General features: G+C 49.4%; 1 non-coding gene across 1 annotated transcript; it reads right to left on the bottom strand.

Moving 5' to 3' along the window:
* Window positions 1–107, bottom strand: LOC119625398 (U6 spliceosomal RNA). Its single transcript, XR_005241606.1, has one exon. It is a non-coding gene; the product is annotated as a U6 spliceosomal RNA (small nuclear RNA).
* Between the last annotated feature and the right edge of the window lie 23,036 nt (window positions 108–23,143).

Raw genomic sequence — 23,143 nt, forward strand, 5'->3', positions numbered from 1 at the left:
TTTAATATGGAACGCTTCACAAATTTGTGTGTCATCCTTGCGCAGGGGACACGCTAATCTTCTCTGTATCGTTCCAATTTTAGTATATGTGCTGCCGAAGCGAGCGCGTCAGAGCATTTGTTAACAGAAGTGACTCCATTTTGATTTTGATTCTTACAGCTTCTACATTTTCCACTTTGATCAAGGTCTCTCTCCAAAGTATCACTGATCAATCCTGCTGCAGTGAGGTCTGATGCTCCCTGGTGCCAAGATGGACCTGCCCTGGGTTGCTGGTCTGGTCCCACACTGGGGGTCGTGATGGGTGGGTAGGGATCATTGTCAAAACCCTTTAGCTACATTTGAGCAACAAGGGAGGTTTGAAGGGAGTGGCTGTCAGGCTAAGTCTACCTAAAATCTAGTATTAAGTTCAATGTTGTCTTTTTCCATAGTCTTTTGTTATCATCTCAAAGCACTGGGCAAGCATTATTCTGTTAGGAGTTGCACGTCTACAAAAATTTAACAAGTAACAAATACCAAGTTTTAAAAGGGGAAATTCAAAGTAAAATTGTTAGTAATGTGACTATCCTAGTCTGCATAATGGTTTTGAGCCACGAACCTAGGCTTAAAGGCAGCCAACTGGATAAATCAATCGGCCATGATCCCGTCAAGCGAAATAGGTGGGCATTAAGAGGGGTAAAAGTCTCATGATGATACAGAGTTCTGTTCTAACGTCAGAAAAAGCTGTCTACAGCATGGAACCATCCAGTTCTCAGCCTGGTTTGCAGTTTGAACATCTCTGGCTATGGCAGTGGATGTTTTGGTAAGTTGGGTGTTCCTCAAACATCAGACATGAGACTTGTTCCTTAAAATTTATATAGTTTCAGCTTAAAGGGCTTCAGGAAGAGAGCAGTATTCAATTTTAGTAACTCTATGCAAGAAAGTTGGATTGGAGGAGTTAGGATAATTCAAGTCTAGTCTATAGGTAGATAACCAGAGCTTGAAAACAATGCACAGAGCTGCAATCTAATAAGAGGTGTATTATAGCTTTTCTTCAGAAACATTGTATCCCTACATTTGTCGCACAGGAATCTGAGATTTAAAAACTTCTGGGGGTTAGGAAGCCAAACCACAGCAGACTTTAGATTTTACTTACAGTCTTAAAGTTCCTGTGCCTGCCAGGAAGTGACCATTTTTATCTACTCACTGTACGTCTGGGAACCCTTGAAACCAGGCATTCTGTGTACATTCACCAGTCAAAGTCTGAGTAAGAAACAATTTTTAAATGGTATTCTGTTGTAAAGAGAAAGCCGATTTTTATTGAACTTAGCCAATAACTTTATTGCCATAAAAATGCTCATGAATGATTTTCAAATTTTGGAGAAATCAAGAAAGAAGAAAAAAAATGCTTCCATCACAAAAGTATTCTTTACCAAATTGCTGTAAATTATAGACAGTTTAAGAGAGAAAATGTCCTTACACCTGGAAAGCAAAACAGTTAAGAACTCATAATGTTTTAAATAAAAATAACAAAAACATTATCAATTATTTAATCTCGGTGATTAATCTTTGTTCTGCTTGACCTTGATGAGCAGTTTCATGAGCCCACCAGTTTCTTCATTAGAGTTTTTTAAAAATTGTACTTATTCCATTGATCTTAAAGTTATAAGAAATGTATATGTAAGAGCACCTGTTGAAATCTTTTCCATGAGTCTGACTGCAGATGCTTTTAGGGGAGAATGTAAAATATTAACTTAGAATAGCCATGGTTAAAACTCTGATGGAATTTTATTATAATCAGCAAGTAACAAGGAAATAGAGTTATTTTTATAGCACACGACATAATATCCAAATTAGGGCTGATGACATATTGGAGTTCTATGAATTTATATAATTTTTGAAATATTCATATCCATAACATACATAAATGTAACTGAATGATCTAGTGTCACTTACCATTTCACAATGCTTTCCGTATAATTTATCAAATAAGCCTTATTATTTAACATCTCTACAAGATGAGAGAGAACATTCTGTGAGGCTCTCCAGGGGCCCAACTAGAAAATTTCAAAGTTAATTATAGGCCAAAAAGACTGAATTTAGAATTTCAATCCTGGGGAAGCCTGCCAAGGATATAAAAAGGTTCAAAACACTTGACCAAAACAGAATGACAGGTCACAGTGAAATAACTTCATTTAACTGGAATACAGTCATTTAATCAAAGTAATAATCAAAAGACTTCACAAGCAATACAGAAAAGTACATGGATTTTAAAACCTTAACCCTTTTCAAGCTGTTTTCTTAAGTAATCAAAAACCTAATGAAGACAACACAGGAAACTGTCTTGGTAAAAGGTAAATTCTTTGGGCTTTTTAGGCCAGTTACCGAGAAGGTAAAGAAACCCTCCTGCACTGTGATTGCTCTTCCTTCTGGGAAGCCCATCTAAGTATCTTGGAAATTGAATCTGATGAAAGGTATTTGAATTTAATTAAACACAGAAAAAAAAAATGTGTGTCCAAACTTATGAGTGTGTCCCATATTGTAAGAAAACCAGTACCTTCAGCAAGTCAGAGTGCACAGCTCTTAGTGACAGCATGTGAGATTTCCTGGTTACACGGAACAATTCAGACTCATCAAGAAAGCCAAGAGTACAGAATCAAGTTATACTGGGGGAAAGCATTGCTTTTCTAGGTCTCCAAGGTAAACATTTCTGCTTCAGGCCCTCACCACAGAATCAGAGCTGGAGAAAAACGTTACAGGAGCTGATGAAGTTGGAGAGAGTTGTCATCCCAGGCCTCCTCGCAGGGAGGAAAGGAAGAGCAGAGGGTGCTGATGCCTGGCTGGCGAGTCACGTGCAGCGAGATCCAGCAGAAGAGCCTCTGCGATATGAACCTGAGAGGCTTCAAGAGGAAAATGCTGCCTTGAGAAATGAAACTACTGTTCTGAATGAAAAAAGCAGATCTAATCTGAAACTAGGGAAACTCAATGGAGACTGTAAAACAGAAAAGAGAAAAGCTGCTGTTAAGACGAGATCAAAATTCCAAGAAAAGCTTGTTCTAACATAGAGTACCAAGTTTTTAGTTTTGTATTCGTGTATTTTTAATATTGAAGCTCAATCTTCAGAAAGACTTATAAATAATTTCCTTCTAATTATAGCCAACTTAATTCCTTTTATAAATTCATCCTTCACAAACCTCATCACAACTCATTGCGACATTTGGCAACATACTTAGAATTTCTGCTTTGTGCCCTTATTTACGCTTTCTTAAATAACCAGCTGTTTTAAGACAACAATTTCTACTCAAGATTTTTTCTTATATAAAATTATTCTCTTTTCTTTTTAATAGCCTTCCTTACCAAGAATGCATCTTCATACCCACAACATTCCTGGTATCTCTCTCTCTCCTATTTACTGGTTCCTTGCTGTATTGCCTCTGTTTCCTTCCTAAATCTATATTTGGAAACAACCTTTAAATAACCTGTAAATTAGACAGAATTATTCTTTTTTCTCAATAAAGAACCCATTTTATGCCTTTCTTATTTTTCTAATCAAAAACACATTTTCCTTTTTTGTATGTTTTATATGCAGAATTATATATATAAAAATTAGAATTTTAATTCTTAGTAACTTTAATTTCTGGCAAGCAATTTTGAACTGTTTGTCACATATTGGTATTTTATGGATGAGAGGCATTTTATAATTCTTATAAATATGTTTCTCCATATAACATAGTGTTTTATATATATTAATAGACCCAAATACATTTAGTCTTTCTATAAAATGTAAGAAGACAAGAACAAATTTATATTTATGTTTAGCAATTGATGTTTTAGGTTTTTAAATCTTATTTAGAAATGATCTAGACATTTAATGAGTATCTGTTAACATAATGTTAAGATTTCAAATTACATGAAAGGCTTATTTATAAGCATTTATTCCATTTACATTTACCTAATTTATTTTTAACAATTTGCCTAGATTAGTTATGAAAACTGAGATACTAGACAAAGCTTGTCATCATTTCAAGTTATTTCCTGTTAACCATTTTTATAGCCTGTGAATATCAGGCATTCATCTAAGTAAGAACCTTAAAGTTAAATATATGGGCATTTAGCCAATAACTCTGAAGACACAGCTGTTCTTATTAAACCACAATATTAAATTAGTCTTATTTATCAAAGAATTGCATGAAGATCACTCTGTTTTAGGCTGAGTTTATAGTTTTACAACTTTTGTGTCAAACCCTGAACACCTTAAAACATCTGGCAGACAAATATAAAACTATCACACCAGTAAACCCAGGCAAAAATGTATACTCACAATTTTGAAGATACTTCCAGTTTTATTTTACCAATGATTTTAAAACCAACGTATTTATCAAAGATCTACTTAGGTCACATGAAATAGAAGACACTTAGGTTAATAGCTGTATACTTTATATGAGCACTCATTTCAGCAAATCTCAATGGAATTTCTTAGGGATTTCTGGCCCGCTCTGCCAGATTTTACCATGTAGATACAACGTAAAACATAATACATGCACATATGCATAAACACACCTAAAGGCATATACATACACAAAGCTCTTATAGCTTTCATTGTAGAATTTTAGTCGTATATACGAACTCACTAGTTCATAAACGATAGTTGGATCCAAATTATCTTTCTGACAAAATGGGAACTGTTCACATGGCGAAAACTTTCTTTGCCCTGCGGATAGTCTAACGAAGGCTGTGCAGCAAAGTGTTGGGTTAAGCAGTTTGGTTTTAAAAAACATTTTTGTTTGTTTCAAATGAGTTTAGTGTTAAATTTTTAATGTTTATGTTTTACCTTGAACTGGCTGAATTATAAAAGGAAAAAGAAAATGTCCAATAGCCTTGAATTAGTAAAACATCTGTCTTTTGTCTGCAGTCTGGTTTCCTTGCCCCTGACTGGTCAATGCAGGTGGGAAACATTTTAGCAGGTTTTGGGGGCTTTTTTCCCTTGGTTCCTGCATGACAGAAAAAGCCATGTTTATGCCAGAGATATAAAAAATTGTATTACTGCTCTGAGCTCCAGATTTTGACCTGTTTGATCTCGGAGCCTAACTTTTATAAACATTTATCTAGGTCTTTCCTTTTAGACTATCAGTCCTTCAATTAACTGTTCCATCACCCTAAGCAACTGTTAGGCAAACCTAAATTTACATTTTCAAAAAGTGGCTCGGTTGTTGGTTACCATGGAGCTGTTGTAATTTGTAAAGCCAGTAATTTGAAAGCCCTTTAAGACTTTTTTAAAATAACCTTGGCTGGAGTATCATAAGCAGTGAGTTTTATCTCAATACCAGCAGAAGGGTCAGCAGATTGGACATAAGCAGAAAAAAAAAATAGAGGACTTACAATGCTAACTCTATAGTTGTAGAATCTTCTTTTAGAAAGTTCGGATAATGACCACTGAGCTCTGAATTTTCCTTGGTGTCATTTGCCCCTTCAGTTTAAAAATGTGCATGAGAATGGGCCACAATACAGACAGCTGGAGTCCCAGAGTACCTGGCACATCTTCATGTTTGAGAATCCCGTTCCGTTCCTTATTAATCTCTTGAGAGCAAAAAAATCCTCTAAATCCTCTCAAGAGAATGTCAGGAGTCTGGACCAGTGTTTTAGATAGTGGCAACCACTCTAGTGGCTTTTAGGGAGCCATCCTGTGTCCAGCATTTGGAATGCTTATTTTTGCTCTTAGAAGGTTTCCAGAAACAAGCAAGAGAAAAGGGCCACATCAAGCAAAATATCAAATTAGGTACACAGAAAGAATCAGAAGCAAATTCACTAAAAAAGACACGCCTCAGAGACAGAATGGAGATTCTGCAGGAATCAGACACTTTATACCAGAAAGGACTTGCTGGAAAAGACACAAGGTCTTTTATCATCTCAGCAGGGATGGAAGGTCCTTGATTAAAGGTGGCCTTATCACCAAAACAAACTCCTATGAAATCAAACCGCCTCTACCAAAAAAGAGCGAGACTCGGCCTGAGCAAAGACTCACCAGGGTAGAAAAGCAAGCGGCAGACGCAGAGAGCTCAGAGGGCTCCAGTGACAACTCCATGCCAGCTCTAAGAATCACCAGTTCCTTCCCATCACCGTCTTTCTTCTGCTCTGACACCACTTACGTAAACCTGAACAACAGAGACAGGCGCTCTAACAGAAACTGGTATTTATTTGGGAGTAGGCATTGCAATGGGAATACGTGTGCCGTAGTAAACTATGTGCATATATATGCAGCAATGGAGAGCCAATTAATAAGGTTCTATCCATGCCAAGGGGACAACGGCAGGATAAAATAATTCACAGTGGCTTGGGCCAGGTGTGTGGAGGCGCTGGCTGTGTGGGATGTCCAGGCCTGCTCTCCACTCATTCAGCACTCAGTCTTCTCAGACACTCGCAAACTGCAGAGGAATTCGCCCTCCAAGGCCCCATGAGGCTGATTGCTGTTGACAGGTGAAGGCCTTTCTTCCCTCCCTGTCCCACTCACTGAGCAGCAGAAAGGCTCTGACAAGGGCCTGGCCCAGGGAAGAGAAGAGGCACCGGGGTGTGGTCCCAGTACCTTGCTCCTTGCTGTCCATGGTCTTATCCCCATTGTCTTTGTCACTGGTTGCCAAGCTCTGCCTGCCTCAACGCTACACACAGCTCAGAGCATGGCAGGCCCATGGGGCAGCTGGTGGGGCACACGGGCAGGTGGTGGGGACTGCTGCTGTCCCCACCAGACTGGGGTCTGCAAAGGGACTCTGCAAGTGTGATTAAGTTGAGGCTCTCGGATCGGATGGTCCTGAGTTGATGGTCTCAGGATTAAGATGATTAAGATGATGGTCTCGGATCAGGTGGGCCCTGCGTGCACCTCAAGGGTCCTCTTAACAGGGAGGCAGGAGGGCCAGACAGAAACAGAGGTTGGAGTGATGCAGCCATGAGCCAAGGAGTGCCGGCTGCCTCTAGAAGCTGGAAAATATGGGAACAGTTCTCCCCTGGAGACTCCAGAAAGAGCCAACCCTGCCGACACCTTCATTTTAGCCCAGTGAGACCCATTTTGGACTCCTGACCTCCTGAACTGTACGATAATAAACGTGTGTTGCTTTAAGCCACGAGGTATGTAGTTGTGTATCACAGCAGCCATAGCAAAAACTGTCCAGTAGGGTCCAGAAATCACAGGTGGCTGCAGAGACTGGACGAGTGGCCCCTCTGCAGGTAAACAACGCACCTCTCTGCAAACACTCCCCTTGTCTTAGTTCTGGTTGCAGACCCTGAGTGTGGAATTGGGTTCTCCTTTCTTAGCTACTCAGCCTGACATGCTGGTCCTGGCCTGGACCTCAGCTGATGGGGAGCTCAGGTTACAGCGGGGAGGAGATGAGTGTGCCCTGTCCTTGCAGGCTCAGGTCTGAGGAAACACACACAAGGGTGGCTGGACTGGAAGTCCATGGCGACCAGTGCCGTGCAGAGCTGGCACCCCAGCTATCGGTGAGGCCTGTGGGTGCCGCAGGACTTCCCGCAACTTCCCCTCCCCCTACCACCCTCCATGTCCCGACTTTGTCCATGCAGCCGTTGGTCACTGCTGCCCTCCATCCCATGGCTGAGGATTTGTGGATGCCTGGACTACACGCTCTGGAGTCATGAACCACTGGCAAAACTTGTCAATCATTGCTTTGGAATTCGGGATTGAGATGGGCAGGGCTAAATTTAGCATCTGCATTCCCATATAGCAACCTAATCAGGTTCCTAAAGCCTCTAGAAATTCCAGGTTGAGCTTCCAGGAGGGCAGCACAGCTTGGGGGACAGTGCCTGGGGCCACGTCAGTGAGGGAAGGCTGGGGTTCGCTTCAGACAGCACTTTGCAGGGGATGGGGCAGGTCGCAGTGACTCAGCACCGTGACCTTGACTGCCCTATTTGGCTGTACCAGCGTCTGAAAGAAGTGCTTACCCTGGGGGACCAGGAGGACGTCAAAGTCCTCTGGAGAAACCCACAGTCTCACAGCAGTCCCTCCATTCCCTCCACCTGAGGTGAATCTGTGCGATGAAGACACGGGCAGGTCCCGAGAACCAGACTCCAGGCGTCACTCCCGCAGCTTGGAACCGACCGCAGCAGGCACGCGGGACAGCCAGCCCTGTGCGCAGAGTGCAGGTTTCACGGTGGGCAAAAGTCAACGCCCCCAGCCACCCCAGGAGGATGAGGGCTGCCTGGCACAGCTGAGCGTCTACTGAGGTGAGCTTTCCATGGGCGGAGAAACTGCGAACAACACGAGCCTGATTTAGGAAGAAAAAACTAACTTGAAGCAAGCCTTAGTACTTTGGGACATTGAGTGGAAAGCTGGGTAAATATCTTGAGATTTTTTTCTCTGTCCACCAAAGGCCTCAGCGTGATGCCGCCTTTCCCCAGGACCATCTCCAGGTCTCCCCGACGCGAGGCTCAGGCCCAGCTCTCGGCACGAGAGACACACAGCCTTGGCAGGGCTGTTGTGAGACCCTCAGCACAGGGGATGGCTTTGTTCATTTTTGTGTCCCCCACAAGGCTTGGGACAGTGACTTCACATGGTGGGTATCTGACAAATATTTGATTGGGTTTTGTAAAATTCCTGTTCCCAAAATGCATCATTCTGAGTGAGTTTTAAAATCTTTCTTTTTTCCTTTTACAGATTTGGCCCAACTGAAATAATTATGTGTGTGGCTCTATTTGCCTAAACAAAGGCAAAAATACGTGTCTGGTCATGAGAAATCCCAGAGCCTAGTGGGCCCCAAAGGGCACCTCACTCATTCATCTGACAACCTCCAGTTCCTCCTAAGTGTGGCTACTGCCTGGGGAAAGCACAGGTGACTCCCAGGCCCTCTCAGAGAGCACCTGATCCCGACAGCACAAGGACACCCATCTCTCCTTCAGAGGCCTGGGCAGCCCCAGAGCCAACCCTGTTGATGTCACGGCTTCCTAGGCTGCAGCTGGTGGAAGCCACATACCAGAGGCTTGGAGGGTGAGGGCTGGCACCAAGGAAAAGTGTGGGTTGACCCTGGGGAGAGGATGGGTCCAGCTGCTCCCTGCTATGGGCATTCACTATGGCAGAAGCAACCAGCGCTCACCTCCCAAGGGCCTCACAGCGTGTGGAATTAGAGAAAAGTGTAATGAATGTCTGAATTTATGGCAGAGGAACATGAAAAATTGTCTCTGCTTAAGAAGGCAGGAAAATCTTTTTACTGTTGATATCAAGTTCATTGAAGTATAATGTACATCCAACAAAATTATGCATTTTTAGCAAATGGAAATACCCGTGTAACTATCACAATTGATACACAGGCTTCTGTCCAAAAAGCTGTCTTGAGTCTGAGCCCTGGCAGGACAACGACCATCTGCCGCTGATTCTCCTGATGCCTGTAGGGTCTGTTATGATGACCCTCCTCCATTCCTGGCCTTGCTAGCTTGTGCTTTCGCTCTTCTTGATCAGTCTAGGTTGGAGTTTATCGAGTTTGCCAGTCTCTTCAAAGAACCAACTTTGGTTTTGCTAAATTTCTCTGTCATCTGCTCTTTATTTCATTGATTTCTGTTCTTTAGTTTTTGTTAACACTTACTTTGTGTTACGTTTGCTCTTCTCTTTCTAGCATTTTAAGGTGGAACTTCGGGTCATTGATTTTAAGCATTTCTTCGTTTGTGGATAGGCGTTTATAGCTATAAATTTCCCACTAAACAAGTGTTTTTCTAAATGCTGAATTGGAATGATTAAAATTTTATACAATTTGTAAAAGTTTTAATCTGTAAAATTTACTCAGATTCACACATTTCCTTGAAGATGCCCCTGAAGCTTCCTTTGCATAGCACTGGGGTGATGTGGCATGTTTAGGGCTGCCCTGGCTTTGTCCCGCCGGCTGTTTCTCTTGGTTTCGGGGAGCTGTGACCCAGGGATTGGTGGCCATGGGCTCACCCAGGGATGATGACAGGCAGACACATCTTTTTCACACAAGTGCCCCTGAAGAGAAAATGCACATTAATTTTTTTTCTCTTGGATGTATAGTGTTGGTAAACCAAGTCAAGCAGAAAGCAGGTGAAAGGAAATTCCTGACTTTCCTGGCAGTACGTCTGATTGGGCACTGCCATGAGTAGTTTGTTCACTGGCACCAGTGGACCTGGCAGGTCTCACTCATGCAAACGTTGTCTCCGTGTCCAGGCTCTCTGCAAAGCATGCCGGGGTGTTTGTTTCTGTACTGGATTGATCCCTCTGGTCAGTCAAGCCTGCTCCTTCAGATTTTAACCTGATTTGTTATGGAAAGGAGAACTGTTGAGTGGCTGCGCCTGCTGGCTTCTTCCTGATAACTTCTGAGCTTGCAGATGGATTTCCACCACGTTTGACCTAGAGGCGGAATATTGAAGGCCTCTCCACAGGGCAGAGCGCTGCTCAGGACTGGAACACATCCAGCCCGAGCAGAAATCTGCTGTGGACATTCCTGGGATGGGATAGGATCCAACTGAAGATTGTTACAGGACCCCAGAGGGTCAGAGCTGTGCTTGTATTGGGCACCAGTGAGCAGTGAATTTGTGGGGCCTGGTGAACCAGGCAGACTCGTGTAGAGCAGAGACAGGCCTGAGATTAGAGACCAGAGACACAATGGGAGCTGGGAAGCTGTGCCCACTCTGGACAGAGCTGCACCAGGACCAGCAGACACTGGAGAAAGGAGCCCAGGGCTTCTCTGAAGCTGGCAAGACTGTCCACGGGCGAAAGGGTGCCTGGCTTCTCCGGGCCACAGCATAGCCCCAGTGCAGACACAGCCAGGCCTGCCCTGTGGCCTGTGACCACAAGACCACCTCCCTGGAGCCCAGCTGGGCGTGGAACTCAGAGCCAGGCTAGACACCTCCTCCTCCCTTGCTGGCCGGCAGAGATGGGATCCCAGAGGTGTGTCGAGGGCCTGGGCATAGTAGATGTTTGGTGAAAGGCAGTTGCTTTAATCATGCTGGCAATCGACGATGGAATCACCAAGATCCTTGCTCCCTGAGCTATCCTCATGTTGGTGACAGTGGAGAGACTGGGGACCTCATTTTGCGGAATCAAATGCAGGGAATACAAGGTCTGAGAGACGAATCGTGTCACACCAGCCAGTGGCCAGCGCACGCGAACCTGTATATATTGACTTTGATTGGCTTTGAGGCCGCACCCTCTGGGACCCCCACCTCCATGCCGAAAGGCACCAGATTCTCCTTTGATCCTGTAAAGGGCAGTTTGATTTCTCCCGCAAACATCCACAGAAACCAGAGGCCTGAGACAGTGACACTGGAAGGTGGGCAGGTTGCTAGTGAGGATTCCTGGCTGCGATTCAGCCTCAGCGTGCGGCCCTGTGTGCCCGGTGTTGCTAACGGCGCGGCCCTGTGTGCCCGGTGTTGTTAACAGTGCAGCGCTCTGGTTAAGCCAGGCTGGGAGCGGCCCTGGCGTGTTAGTAATCCGTGCTCACCAGCACCACGCGGGCTCCCCTGGCCTCTGTGCCTCTCGGCAATGCCGCACCCATGGGAAGGGAGGAGAGCCTCCCGCCCACCCTCCATCTGTGCCCGTGTCAGGGCTTACGGGAACATATGCTGCCTGTTACTCACTGACCATCTGTTCTCAGAGCTGATGAAGTGTCCCGGTTACCCTGGCAACGAAGCCCTTGATTGGCGGCGGCTCCACAAACATTTGCCGCTCAGGTTTCACTTTTATCTGTGCTCTGGAATGGGGCTGGGTGGGGGGTGCTGAGGCCTGGGGGCTGGGGCATCAGCAGGCTTCGGGGGTGGGCTGGGGGCTGAGGAGCAGGCTGGGGGTGGTGGGCTGAGGCTGGGAGGTCAGCAGGCTGGGGGAATAGGCTTGGAGCTGGGGGGTCAGCTGATAGGGGGATGGGCTAGGGGCTGGGGGGTACAGGCTAGGGGGTGGTCTGGGGCTGGGGGGTCAGCAGGCTGGGTGGTGCTCTGGGGCTGGGGGAGCAGGCTGGGGAATGATCTGGGGGCTGGGGGGCAGCAGGCTGGGAGGTGGTCAGAAGGCTGAGGGATGGTCTGAGGCTGGGGGAGCAGGCTGTGGGGGGCAGACTGGGGCTGGGGTTTCTGCAGCTGGGAGGCCAGGCTCCCCTTCTCCATTTTCCTTTCTCACCTCTCTCCCACCTCCTTTCCCTCAGCACTCACCCACCTCCATTCTGGCCCTTCTCCCCACAGTTCAGAGCAGGTAGAGCTGGGAATATGGCTGACCAGTCTGAGAGCTGGGTGGAGGCTTGTTCTTGTTCACCTGGCTCCAGTGCCTTTCCCAAACTGCAGGCTGGAATCTAAGGCTGAGGATTCTCAGCCTCCCAGTCCGGGGCAGCAGCTGCCCAGAAGCCGCCCCACGGCAGTGGACATCTGCTCCCCCATGCCGCTTTGGAGACCTGGAGTGCGGAGGACACATGGGCTGCAGTTAGTGGTTAGCAGGGCCGTCCATGGACCACAGTCCCAGGAAGACGCTCTGCTCAGTTGCTCCGGAAGGGACCTACGGCACATTGCAATCGTGGAGGGGTGGGAGCTGCGGATCCCACCCCCCAGAGGGAGTTCCTGAGTTTTTAGCTTGAGTGGAGGAGCTGATAATGGAAGCTGCAGTAGCCAGTTCATGGCAGTCTCCAAAAGAGGCAAACCACCTCCTCCCTGCTAAGGACATCAGCCAAGTGCTGATACGTCACTAGCGTGAGATGGAGAGACCGAGGCACACACTAATGCCAAACTGAGCCTGCGTTTTCTTTAGCGAGACCTGGGATTGAGCGTCACAAAGTCTACATTCTATTTCTGCCAGCGTCTCACAGTCTGGTAGCAAATGTCTGTAGGGAGCCCTCCTCACTCTCGTCTGAGCTTGGAATCCTGGGACTAAGAATAGCAGCGTGGGCCTGCTCTGCGCAGGACTGGCGTGAGTGCCAGAATGCTGGGCCTCAGGGCATGCGGACTGCACATTCATGGCATGTGGAGGCCACATGAGGTCTCAGACAGCACAGGTGAGGGAGCTCTGTGTCCACAGGAACCACGGCATTTTATCACAAGGGGCACAGCACACCAGCATCCTCGCTCCCAGGAAGAGAGGCCCTGGGCTGCCTGCTGTTGGCTGAGGTGATTGAGTCACCGGTCCTGCCGCACAGCTGGGGTCAGACACGGAGGCCGAGCTCTGCTCCGGGCTCTCTGGGGCCTTCTTGTCACTGGATGCTGAGCATAAGTGGAGTGACACAGAATGCCCACATCCCACAAACTCCCTGGGAAGTCACTGCCCCTGAAGGATCCCATCTGGACACAGAGAAGTCACCACTTGGTTGGAGTCAGCCCATCATGGCTCTGCCTGGAATGGAGAAGGCCCCGGGCCCAGGTATCATCACTCGTGGCCCCCAGAATTTTGCAAAATCTGTTTTAAAAGTTTCCTTGTAAAAGTGACCTGTCCTCCGTCGAGAGCCCGGGTCTCACTGGAAGTGACGGGTCCTCCGTCGAGAGCCCGGGTCTCACTGGAAGGGACGGATCCTCCGTCGGGAGCCCGGGTCTCACTGGCCATTTTGGGAGCTCAGCCTTCCTGAGCTCAACAGCATCCCTCCATCGCAGTGAGCACTGGTGGCCCCTCCCTACTGACCTTCCCTTCCTGGGTCCTCCCAGGCTAGATGACCCCTCTTGGCCTTGATTCTACCCTTTCAAAAGTCCAGCTCCCGCCAACTCTTCCAAGACCCACTGTGTGGTCACCACAGGTCTGTCCGGGGCAAGGTCAGGCCCATGAGACTCCTTGCTCTATAGGATGTTACGCTCCTTAAAAACAGGGATTTGTCCCTCCCTGAATTGGAGTCTTCTGTATCATTCGCCATGGCAGCTTGTAAGCATCAAGAGTGTTGCCTAAGTCAGATTAAAGTCTGGCCTTCAAACAACTTTTGAACTAACCGGCAAATGTGTGTTGGCACCAAACGGGTTTAAGGACAACTGTACCTTAGGCTTTCACCAAACTCCAGCTCTTAGACTTCATTATCTCAACTGAAATAAAATTGAAATTTCTTTGTAGTGTCTGATTTATATTTTAAGTTCTGACAGAAAGACCCATTTCAAGGTTACTTGGATAAAGAATGGAAAATGTTAATGTTCAGTTGTGCCATTTCCCATCTATTCCAACAGGATTTAAACTGCTCCAAACAAAAATAGAAGGAAAGCTTCCACATTTTTTCCTGAAGCCAGCATGACATTGCCACCAGAGACCAGTTAAAAAAAAAAAACAAAAAGCTACCACCCAACCTAAAGTGTCAATAGCAAAGCAAAGAGCCCAGTGAAACAGAGCAAACGAAGCCCAGCAGCATGCTGAGAATCACACACCACGGCTCAGTGTGGGCTGTGCTGCCCAGGGCAAGGAGCAGTGGCTCAGTGTTGGGTCTATTAATATCAATCACCATTTAATAGAGCAAAAGAGAAAAGTAGCGTGACCAGCCCTAGACATGCTGGCAAACAGTGGATGGAAGTCAACCTCCTACTCTGTGTTTTGAAGTAGAGACTGAAATATTCCTGATAAAACAGGAAGTGACGAATAGTTCTTTTACCTGATAAATGACCTCTGCCTCATCCTGACCGTGCCCCACAGCCGTGAGGGGGACGAGACACTCAGAGTTTCCAGGCTGCCTTCTCTCACTGCTTTGCAGGCACATCGCGTGCAGCTAAGGCAAAGAAACTGGAAGTGCAGAAATGAGAAAGGAGCAGAGAAAGCGATGATTACTTACAGATTATTTTATTGTACATCTGGATAACGCTGATGGAGCAATTGAAAAAAACGTGCAAAAATGTAATTCAACAAGGTTAGCAAGAAATGTGAAAGATCTACCCCAGGAAAACGGCCCTGCCTTGGAGCGGCGCGCACAGATGGGGCGGAAGCCAGGCAGGGGTACAGGCTTCAGTTTGCAAAGTTAGTCTCTGCACATATGATACGATCCCAGTTAAAAGGCTAACCTTTAAAAAATCAGACAGGCTAAATCTAAGTGTGTGTAAGGAAATATTTAAGAACAGATAAGACAAACCTAAAAGAAAAAGCAAATAATAGAGAAAACTATTACGATCAGATATGACAACATATTATAAAATTCCATTTAAAACTATGTCCACTTAAAAATGTTACTGGCAAATAAATAATTAGAAAGTGTAGAAATAGACCTCAAAATACTGCAAATTATATGATAAAGACATTTAAATCATGAGGGGAAACAGGATATTCATATAATGACGTTGACTAGGTAGTCTCCTGGAAAAACCATAAAGTTGGTTCTATACTTCACCTAAATTAATTCCAAATAGAGCAAAGGTGTAACTGCCAGAAAGAAAAAAAAAAAAGAAGAAAAGCAAAGAGGAGACCATGGGAGAATTTTTTATGACATTGGAGTATGGAAGATCTAAACACAAGACGAAACCCAGAAGCCACAATAATGCTAAGAAATATGATGACACAAAAATAAAAAACTTCTGCCTAGAATGAAACACCACCATGAGCCAATCAAAAGAGAATAACAAGCTGAAAAATAAATTTGCAATTAATACCAGAAAGTCATTTCCAAACATTTAAATCAATAAGAAAGAGACCAGTAAGTCAATAAGTAAAAAGCAGCAAAGGATTTCAACTGAGTTCACAGAAAACAAAATACAAGGCACTTTACATGAAAAAAATGCTCAACCTGCTCACAAAGTACTGCCCAGGACCAGGGTGTGGGCAGTCAGTGTCTCGTGCGCTGTAGGCTGCGTAAAGCCCGTCTCTTCCCAATAACAGAAAACTGGCCACATCCATTGGATGGCAAATGCATGTGACACCTGGCTGAGCAATTCTATGAACAATTCTATTCCTGTGAATTTATTCTACGGATACGATACTGCAGACGTGAAACAGCGTATGTGTGCTCACTCGCAGAGGCAGGGCCACAGAAGCTTGGAAGTGGCCGTCAACCGTAGACCAGGTCTAGAGTTCGGAAAAGGCTCACACAGCACATGGCCATTAGCTGGTTTGTGATTCCTCCTTCATCATTCACCTGTCAAGGGCGTTTCTCATTAGGCCCCGGGGTGCGCTCAGCCCTGCCGAGCAGAGCAGGCACAGATTCTCCCTCAAAGTTCGGAGCTTCTCACCCTGACTCCGCCCTTGAGAATCTGACTCCCAGGGCCACCTCCCAGGGTCAGCACTGTCAGAGTGGAGGAACGGGCTTGAGCAGGTGTGACCTCCAGAATCCGCAGGGGCTTTTCCAGCTCAGGGAGTGACTGCAGACCTGAACCATGGCAACCCGGCCCGCTCCTGACTACAGACCATCCTGGAGTGTTACCGTGAAGATGGGAGAGCCCAGACAACGGAGATGTTCTGAGGGAATTTCCATTCCTGTCTTCAGGACGTTCACTGCTGTGAAACATCCTCGGTTAGTCGGTCAGTCGGCGCCCGTCACCACTGTGAAACACCCTCAGTCAGTTGGCGCCCGTCACCACTGTGAAACATCCTTGGTCAGTCGGTCAGTCGGCGCCCGTCACCACTGTGAAATACCCTCAGTCAGTCGGCGCCCGTCACCGCTGTGAAACACCCTCAGTCAGTCGGTCAGTCGGCACCCGTCACCGCTGTGAAACATCCTCAGTCAGTCGGCGCCCGTCACCGCTGTGAAACATCCTCAGTCAGTCGGCACCCGTCACCGCTGTGAAACATCCTCAGTCAGTCGGCGCCCGTCACCACTGTGAAATACCCTCAGTCAGTCGGTCAGTCGGCGCCCGTCACCACTGTGAAATACCCTCAGTCAGTCGGTCAGTCGGCGCCCGTCACCACTGTGAAATACCCTCAGTCAGTCGGTCAGTCGGCGCCCGTCACCACTGTGAAATACCCTCAGTCAGTCGGTCAGTCGGCGCCCGTCACCACTGTGAAATACCCTCAGTCAGTCGGTCAGTCGGCGCCCGTCACCACTGTGAAATACCCTCAGTCAGTCGGTCAGTCGGCGCCCGTCACCACTGTGAAATACCCTCAGTCAGTCGGTCAGTCGGCGCCCGTCACCACTGTGAAATACCCTCAGTCAGTCGGTCAGTCGGCGCCCGTCACCACTGTGAAATACCCTCAGTCAGTCGGCGCCCGTCACCACTGTGAAACATCCTCAGTCAGTCGGTCAGTCGGCGCCCGTCACCACTGTGAAACATCCTCAGTCGGTCAGTCGGCACCCGTCACCGCTGTGAAACATCCTCAGTCAGTCGGCACCCGTCACCGCTGTGAAACATCCTCAGTCAGTCGGCACCCGTCACCGCTGTGAAACATCCTCAGTCAGTCGGCGCCCGTCACCACTGTGAAATACCCTCAGTCAGTCGGTCAGTCGGCGCCCGTCACCACTGTGAAATACCCTCAGTCAGTCGGTCAGTCGGCGCCCGTCACCACTGTGAAATACCCTCAGTCAGTCGGTCAGTCGGCGCCCGTCACCACTGTGAAATACCCTCAGTCAGTCGGTCAGTCGGCGCCCGTCACCACTGTGAAATACCCTCAGTCAGTCGGTCAGTCGGCGCCCGTCACCACTGTGAAATACCCTCAGTCAGTCGGCGCCCGTCACCACTGTGAAACATCCTCAGTCAGTCGGTCAGTCGGCGCCCGTCACCACTGTGAAACATCCTCAGTCGGTCAGTCGGCACCCGTCACCGCTGTGAAACATCCTCAGTCAGTCGGCACCCGTCACCGCTGTGAAACATCCTCAGTCAGTCGGCACCCGTCACCGCTGTGAAACATCCTCAGTCAGTCGGCGCCCGTCACCACTGTGAAATACCCTCAGTCAGTCGGTCAGTCGGCGCCCGTCACCACTGTGAAATACCCTCAGTCAGTCGGTCAGTCGGCGCCCGTCACCACTGTGAAATACCCTCAGTCAGTCGGTCAGTCGGCGCCCGTCACCACTGTGAAATACCCTCAGTCAGTCGGTCAGTCGGCGCCCGTCACCACTGTGAAATACCCTCAGTCAGTCGGTCAGTCGGCGCCCGTCACCACTGTGAAATACCCTCAGTCAGTCGGCGCCCGTCACCACTGTGAAATACCCTCAGTCAGTCGGCGCCCGTCACCACTGTGAAATACCCTCAGTCAGTCGGCGCCCGTCACCACTGTGAAACATCCTCAGTCAGTCGGTCAGTCGGCGCCCGTCACCACTGTGAAACATCCTCAGTCGGTCAGTCGGCACCCGTCACCGCTGTGAAACATCCTCAGTCAGTCGGCGCCCGTCACTGCTGTGAAACACACCCTCAGTCAGCGAGGATGCACAGTGGAGGAGCAGCCCTGCCACCCTCTTGACACAGCTCAGCCTCTCCACTGGCAGGTTCAGGGGTTCCTGCCAAGGCCTCTGCCACTGCCTCACAGAACGGCCCTCTTCAGACTTGCTTCTTAGGAGCAGGGGCTGGAGCGCTGAGTCCCACAGGTGGGTCTGGTCTGGAGGATACCTGGCGCCCTGCCTCTCATAGAACAGCCCTGACAAAACATCAATATCCCTGCTAACGATGCCTGGCTGTCAAAGCTGGGGCAGAAGCCTCAGTCCAGGTGGCAGAACACACTTGGAAGGACTTTGAGAACTCGCTTACAGAAAAGGCAGCAGCTCAACAGGTAAAGTTGTTTCCTATCATCAAAGCCAAAGGGAGAATGCAAAGTTTCAAGTCACCTTCCCTGGCAGCTTCTTCAGACGAGGTCTCCCTGGCTCCCTGGTTTTTCTCCTGGCATGGCCCTGCCTCACGACGCCCACCATGTTGCCATCCATGCCAGGTTGTCCACAGTCCACCCTTGACCCTGTCCCCTCAGCCCTGGCTGCCGCGTGCCTTCCTGGGTGCAGCTCGGGACGAGTCAGGGACCTCACACCGCATCCTCCTTGACCCCGACGGCCTCACGCCCTCCCTGCCACGGAGAGGCTGCAGCCCACTTGAGCTGTTCCTGATGGAAAGCCCTTTGAGCCGGGCCCAGACCTGCGGCTGTGTGCTCTAGAGGGGCGACTCCCTGGGATCCTGAGACAGCCCCAGCGGGGGCGACTCCCTGGGATCCTGAGACAGCCCCAGCGGGGGCGACTCCCTGGGATCCTGAGACAGCCCCAGCGGGGGCGACTCCCTGGGGTCCTGAGACAGCAGCCCCTCTGGACTGTGCTCCGGTTCCGGGCAGCGGCTGTGCTGTGCCCTTCGTGTAGCTCCAGAGGTGTCTGCTGCTTGTTGCTTTGCTGCAAGGCCACTGCAGCCCGGCTGTGGGAGGGCGAGCCCCTTGCTCTGCCCACCTGCTGCCCTGCGCCCTGTGGGACCCCCGGTGCTCCTGAAAACAAGAGTGAGTTTTGTGGGCTGAGGTGAAGCCTCTGCTGGGCCCAGAAGTCCCTTGTGAGAAGGAGAATGGGGCCAGCTGCTGGGGCCTCGAGGAACGCAGAGCAGGATAGACACTTCCGTATCAAGACCTTGCTTCTAAGAAAGGAAACCTGTGAGTGTTGTTTGTTTTTTATGATGAAAGTCAGAGCCTGGAGGGAAGACAGCCTGTGTCCCACTCTCCCTCCTGCGCAGGCTCGGTGCTGAACTGCAAAGGCAAAGCTCTGCGCTCGCCCCGGTCGCTCCCCTTGGAAACAGCCTTCACGCTGGTCTTCGTCCTCTCTGACAGCAGGCCCCGAACAGGAGTGCGGAGACGGCTTCCGGACGGTGCTAGTGAAGTCGCCGTCGCGCCTGCAAGTGGGACTCAACTGTAACACGTTTGCTATTTGGTTTCACGCAAACAGTTCAGCCAAGCCATTAAACAGCTGCGCCAGGAGCAGATGGATTTGCCATTGGTGGAATCACGGCATTGTCAGCTACCCCACACGTCCTTGGCCAGACCCAAGGGTGGCCTGCGGAGTCCGAGCTGAGCTGCTGCGCTGTGAAGCCTGTTAAGCTATAGTTTGGGAAGCGTTTTCAAAGTTCCTGAAGCAGAATATGACCTTTCCTTCCTTACTGATATTTTGACATATGTCTGGGTGGAAGATTTTTACTCCTTGAATTAATTCCTGGAGAAAACACACTACAATTCAGAAACAAACACGGACTTTATGTCCCTTGTTCATATTTAAAAATTTAAAAGGCAGAGAAACATCCTTTACAGGATTTCCCGGTAGCTTATGCCTCAGCCCATCACAGCACAGCTTAATCCTGCCGACTGGAGCTGAGGCCTGTGTCTCCTCCAGCTCGCAGTGCACACCAGGACTTCAGTTTGGGTGTGTGACCAAGGATGTCTCACTCTGCTCCAGCCCAGAGAGGACCCGCCTATTAGAGTTACCTGCTGCCAGTCAACGTTCTTCCCACAACACAATCCACGTCAGTAGGACAGAACCGGTGGGTCATGTAGGCTGCATTCGCTGGGGAAAGACAGGGAAGTTACCTATTACAGAAGTTTTCTATTATGGGAGTTATCTATTACAGAATGGCTTCAGCGTGAAGTGAGTTTAAGGGCCCTGGAACTAGGGAAGTGGGTTTACCGTTGGGGTCTCTGATTCTGAGAACCCACCTGATACAAACTCTGGTGAAAGGAATTCTCCTGGTCGGATTCTCCTGACCGAGTGTTTCCTGACACGTGGGCACCAGGTAGCGCCTCCCTCAGGACACACAGCAAAGGGCTGCAGCCACATTTCTTCCCTTCAAGCTGCCCTTCCAATTCCTGCCCTCCCGATCTTCCTAACCACACCTCACCACCACCCTTCCGACACCAGAAGCTCCAGTGGGAGTTCGAAGCCCTCAGTGCGGGCTCTGACCCAGGCTGGCTGTCACTATCTGCAAACATGAACCTTGTGGCCAGAGCCCTCTGACCACCGACACCACATGGGCTCTGCTGCCCCACATCTGTGTCCCTGTGGCCTTTCCCCCCGGGAGCTGGTTACCACGGGGTGGGGCTTGATGTCGAAGGACACCACTGCAGCCAGCTGCACCAGCCTGGTGGGCCATGAGCCAGCACCCCACGGGTGGCACCCTTCCTCTCCGCTTCTTCCCGAAGGCCACCTCCACCAAAGCTCTCTGGAGCACTTCACAGCTGTGTGTCGTCTCTGCAGAGCCTCGATGGCTGTGTGGCTGGTATCCAGCGTGCTTACCAACCCCCTTGTCAGAATGGACACCAGCTGCTGGTGCGGGCCCTGCCGGCCCAGGCGTGGGGAGGGCCCTCGTGGACCCTGCACCAGCTCCTGATGCATCACCAAGAGCATCTCAGCTCCACATCCCTGCACCAGACGGGGGCTCGCAGGGCAGAGAGCTCCCTGGCCCAGCAAGGCCACGTTCGTGCTGTGGCAAAGGTCGCCATCTGCCTCCCGCCCGTTCTGATGGTCTCAGTCACAACCCTGCGTCCTCCAGGCAGCTCTGCGCTTGTGCAGGCTGAGGCACCTCCACACTGACTCCACAAGGACTCAGCTAAGAATTGTAAGTAGATGGTGCCTGATGCATGAGAGAGTGGTGAGGCCACGCATGTCGCCCCGTGCAGCCGTGAGCCAGGGGCACGAGCTCAGAGGATGCTGAGAGAGGCCAGTGGAGGGGCTTTTAGAAAATGGGCAGTGGAGCCAATCGAGAGCGTTGGCAGAGGGTGACAGCGCCGTCCCGGGAGGGTGTTTGCACGTGTGAGTGGCAGGGACCAGGACAGGGACCACCACTCTCCATGTCCTTTACCTTCTTTTTGTTTAAATGTGTTACAAGCTTGTGTGGCACTTGTAATTAAAAGACAGACTTGGCCAGGTGCAGTGGCTCATGCCTGTAATCCCAGCACTTTGGGAGGCCGAGGCGGGTGGATCACCTGAAGTTGGGAGTTTGAGACCAGTCTGACCAACATGGAGAAACCCCGTCTCTACTGAAAATACAAAATTAGCCAGGCGTGGTGGCAGGTGTCTGTAATCCCAGCTACTTGGGAGGCTGAGGCAGGAGAATCACTTGAACCTGGGAGGTGGAGGTTGCGGTGAGCGGAGGTCGCGTCACTGCTCTCCAGCCTGGGCAACAGGAGCAAAACTCTGTCAAAAAGAAAAAAAAAAAAAGGCAGACTTAAGTATAAGTCAAAGAGAAAAAGCAAACGGACCTATTTCTGCCTAACTCCTGCCTGTGATTTGACCTCTGACTCTGAAAAGTGGGATCTTCTGCAAAAACATCAGAGTCAAGGGCTTGCCCTGTGGAGAGCCTGGTGGTAAGGGCCAGATCGTCGACAGAGTACGAAGGCAGAGATGAGCACTGTGGGCTGGTGGAAATCACACCCAGGGCAGACCAGCAGACGCCGGAGGCCTGAAGCGCCTCCGTCTGGGACGGACCTCTAGGCACTGCCCCCCGGGCGGTGGGTGGAGGTGCAGGGGCCAGGCTCTGCTTGGCGCCCCACGCCCTGGCAGGGGTGGGCCTGGCTATGGAGGTGGAATCTTGTGGTATCTCAAAAGTTGATGCAGTTTTGAAATGCAGTTATTCCTTAACACTAATTCCCTCAGTGTTCTCTCAGTGAGTTCAGAAAGACTGAGATCGCAGCCTCCAAAGGCACACGCAGTGAGTGCCCTTGAGGCTTCCGTTCCATTTGCCTGTTTGCTCTGATGGCTGCGTCCTCTGCTCTCACCCAGCAGCCAAGTGTGGCAGCTCTTACGCACTGGGAACCGTGCCAGTTGCTGGGGGCTGTGGACAGGGTGGTCTCAGACCCCTTCTCCAAGGAGGGTCAGTCGACAAACAGCACACAGGAGGTGTAAAAAGCAGGAAGAGGAGAGTCAGGCTGGGGCACCTCCCAGGGCAGGGGAAGGATGGACGCTGCCCAGCGCAGAGGACGGGAGAGGCTGGGACTGAACCACAGGTCAGTCCAGACTGACATTAGACACATGGGGTGCCAGACTGAGCCCCCACCTCCCTGGGCCCACAGTTTCCTTTCTCTGAGCTCTTCACGTGGCTCTCTCTGAGCCAGGGCCCCAGCACGCCAGCAGGCAGGCACAGCGTCCCTGGGAATGAGCACTGGTGGACTCCACGTCTTCACTATTGTGGACAGGGCTGCAGTAGACACGCTTGTGCAGGAATCCCTTTGACGTTGATTCCGTTTCCTCTGGGCAGATCCCCAGTAGTGGGATTGCTGGATTGAATGGTAGTTCTGGTTTTCGTTTTTTGGGAGCTCTCCACGCTGCTTTCCATCAAGGTTGTACTCGCATCGCCACCAGCGGCATCTAAGATTCCCTTTTCTCCAAATCCTCACTGACATCTTTTATTTTTTGTCTTTTTGGTAACA

Source organism: Chlorocebus sabaeus, chromosome 13 (assembly GCF_047675955.1).
Source record: "Chlorocebus sabaeus isolate Y175 chromosome 13, mChlSab1.0.hap1, whole genome shotgun sequence".
NCBI lineage: Eukaryota > Metazoa > Chordata > Mammalia > Primates > Cercopithecidae > Chlorocebus > Chlorocebus sabaeus.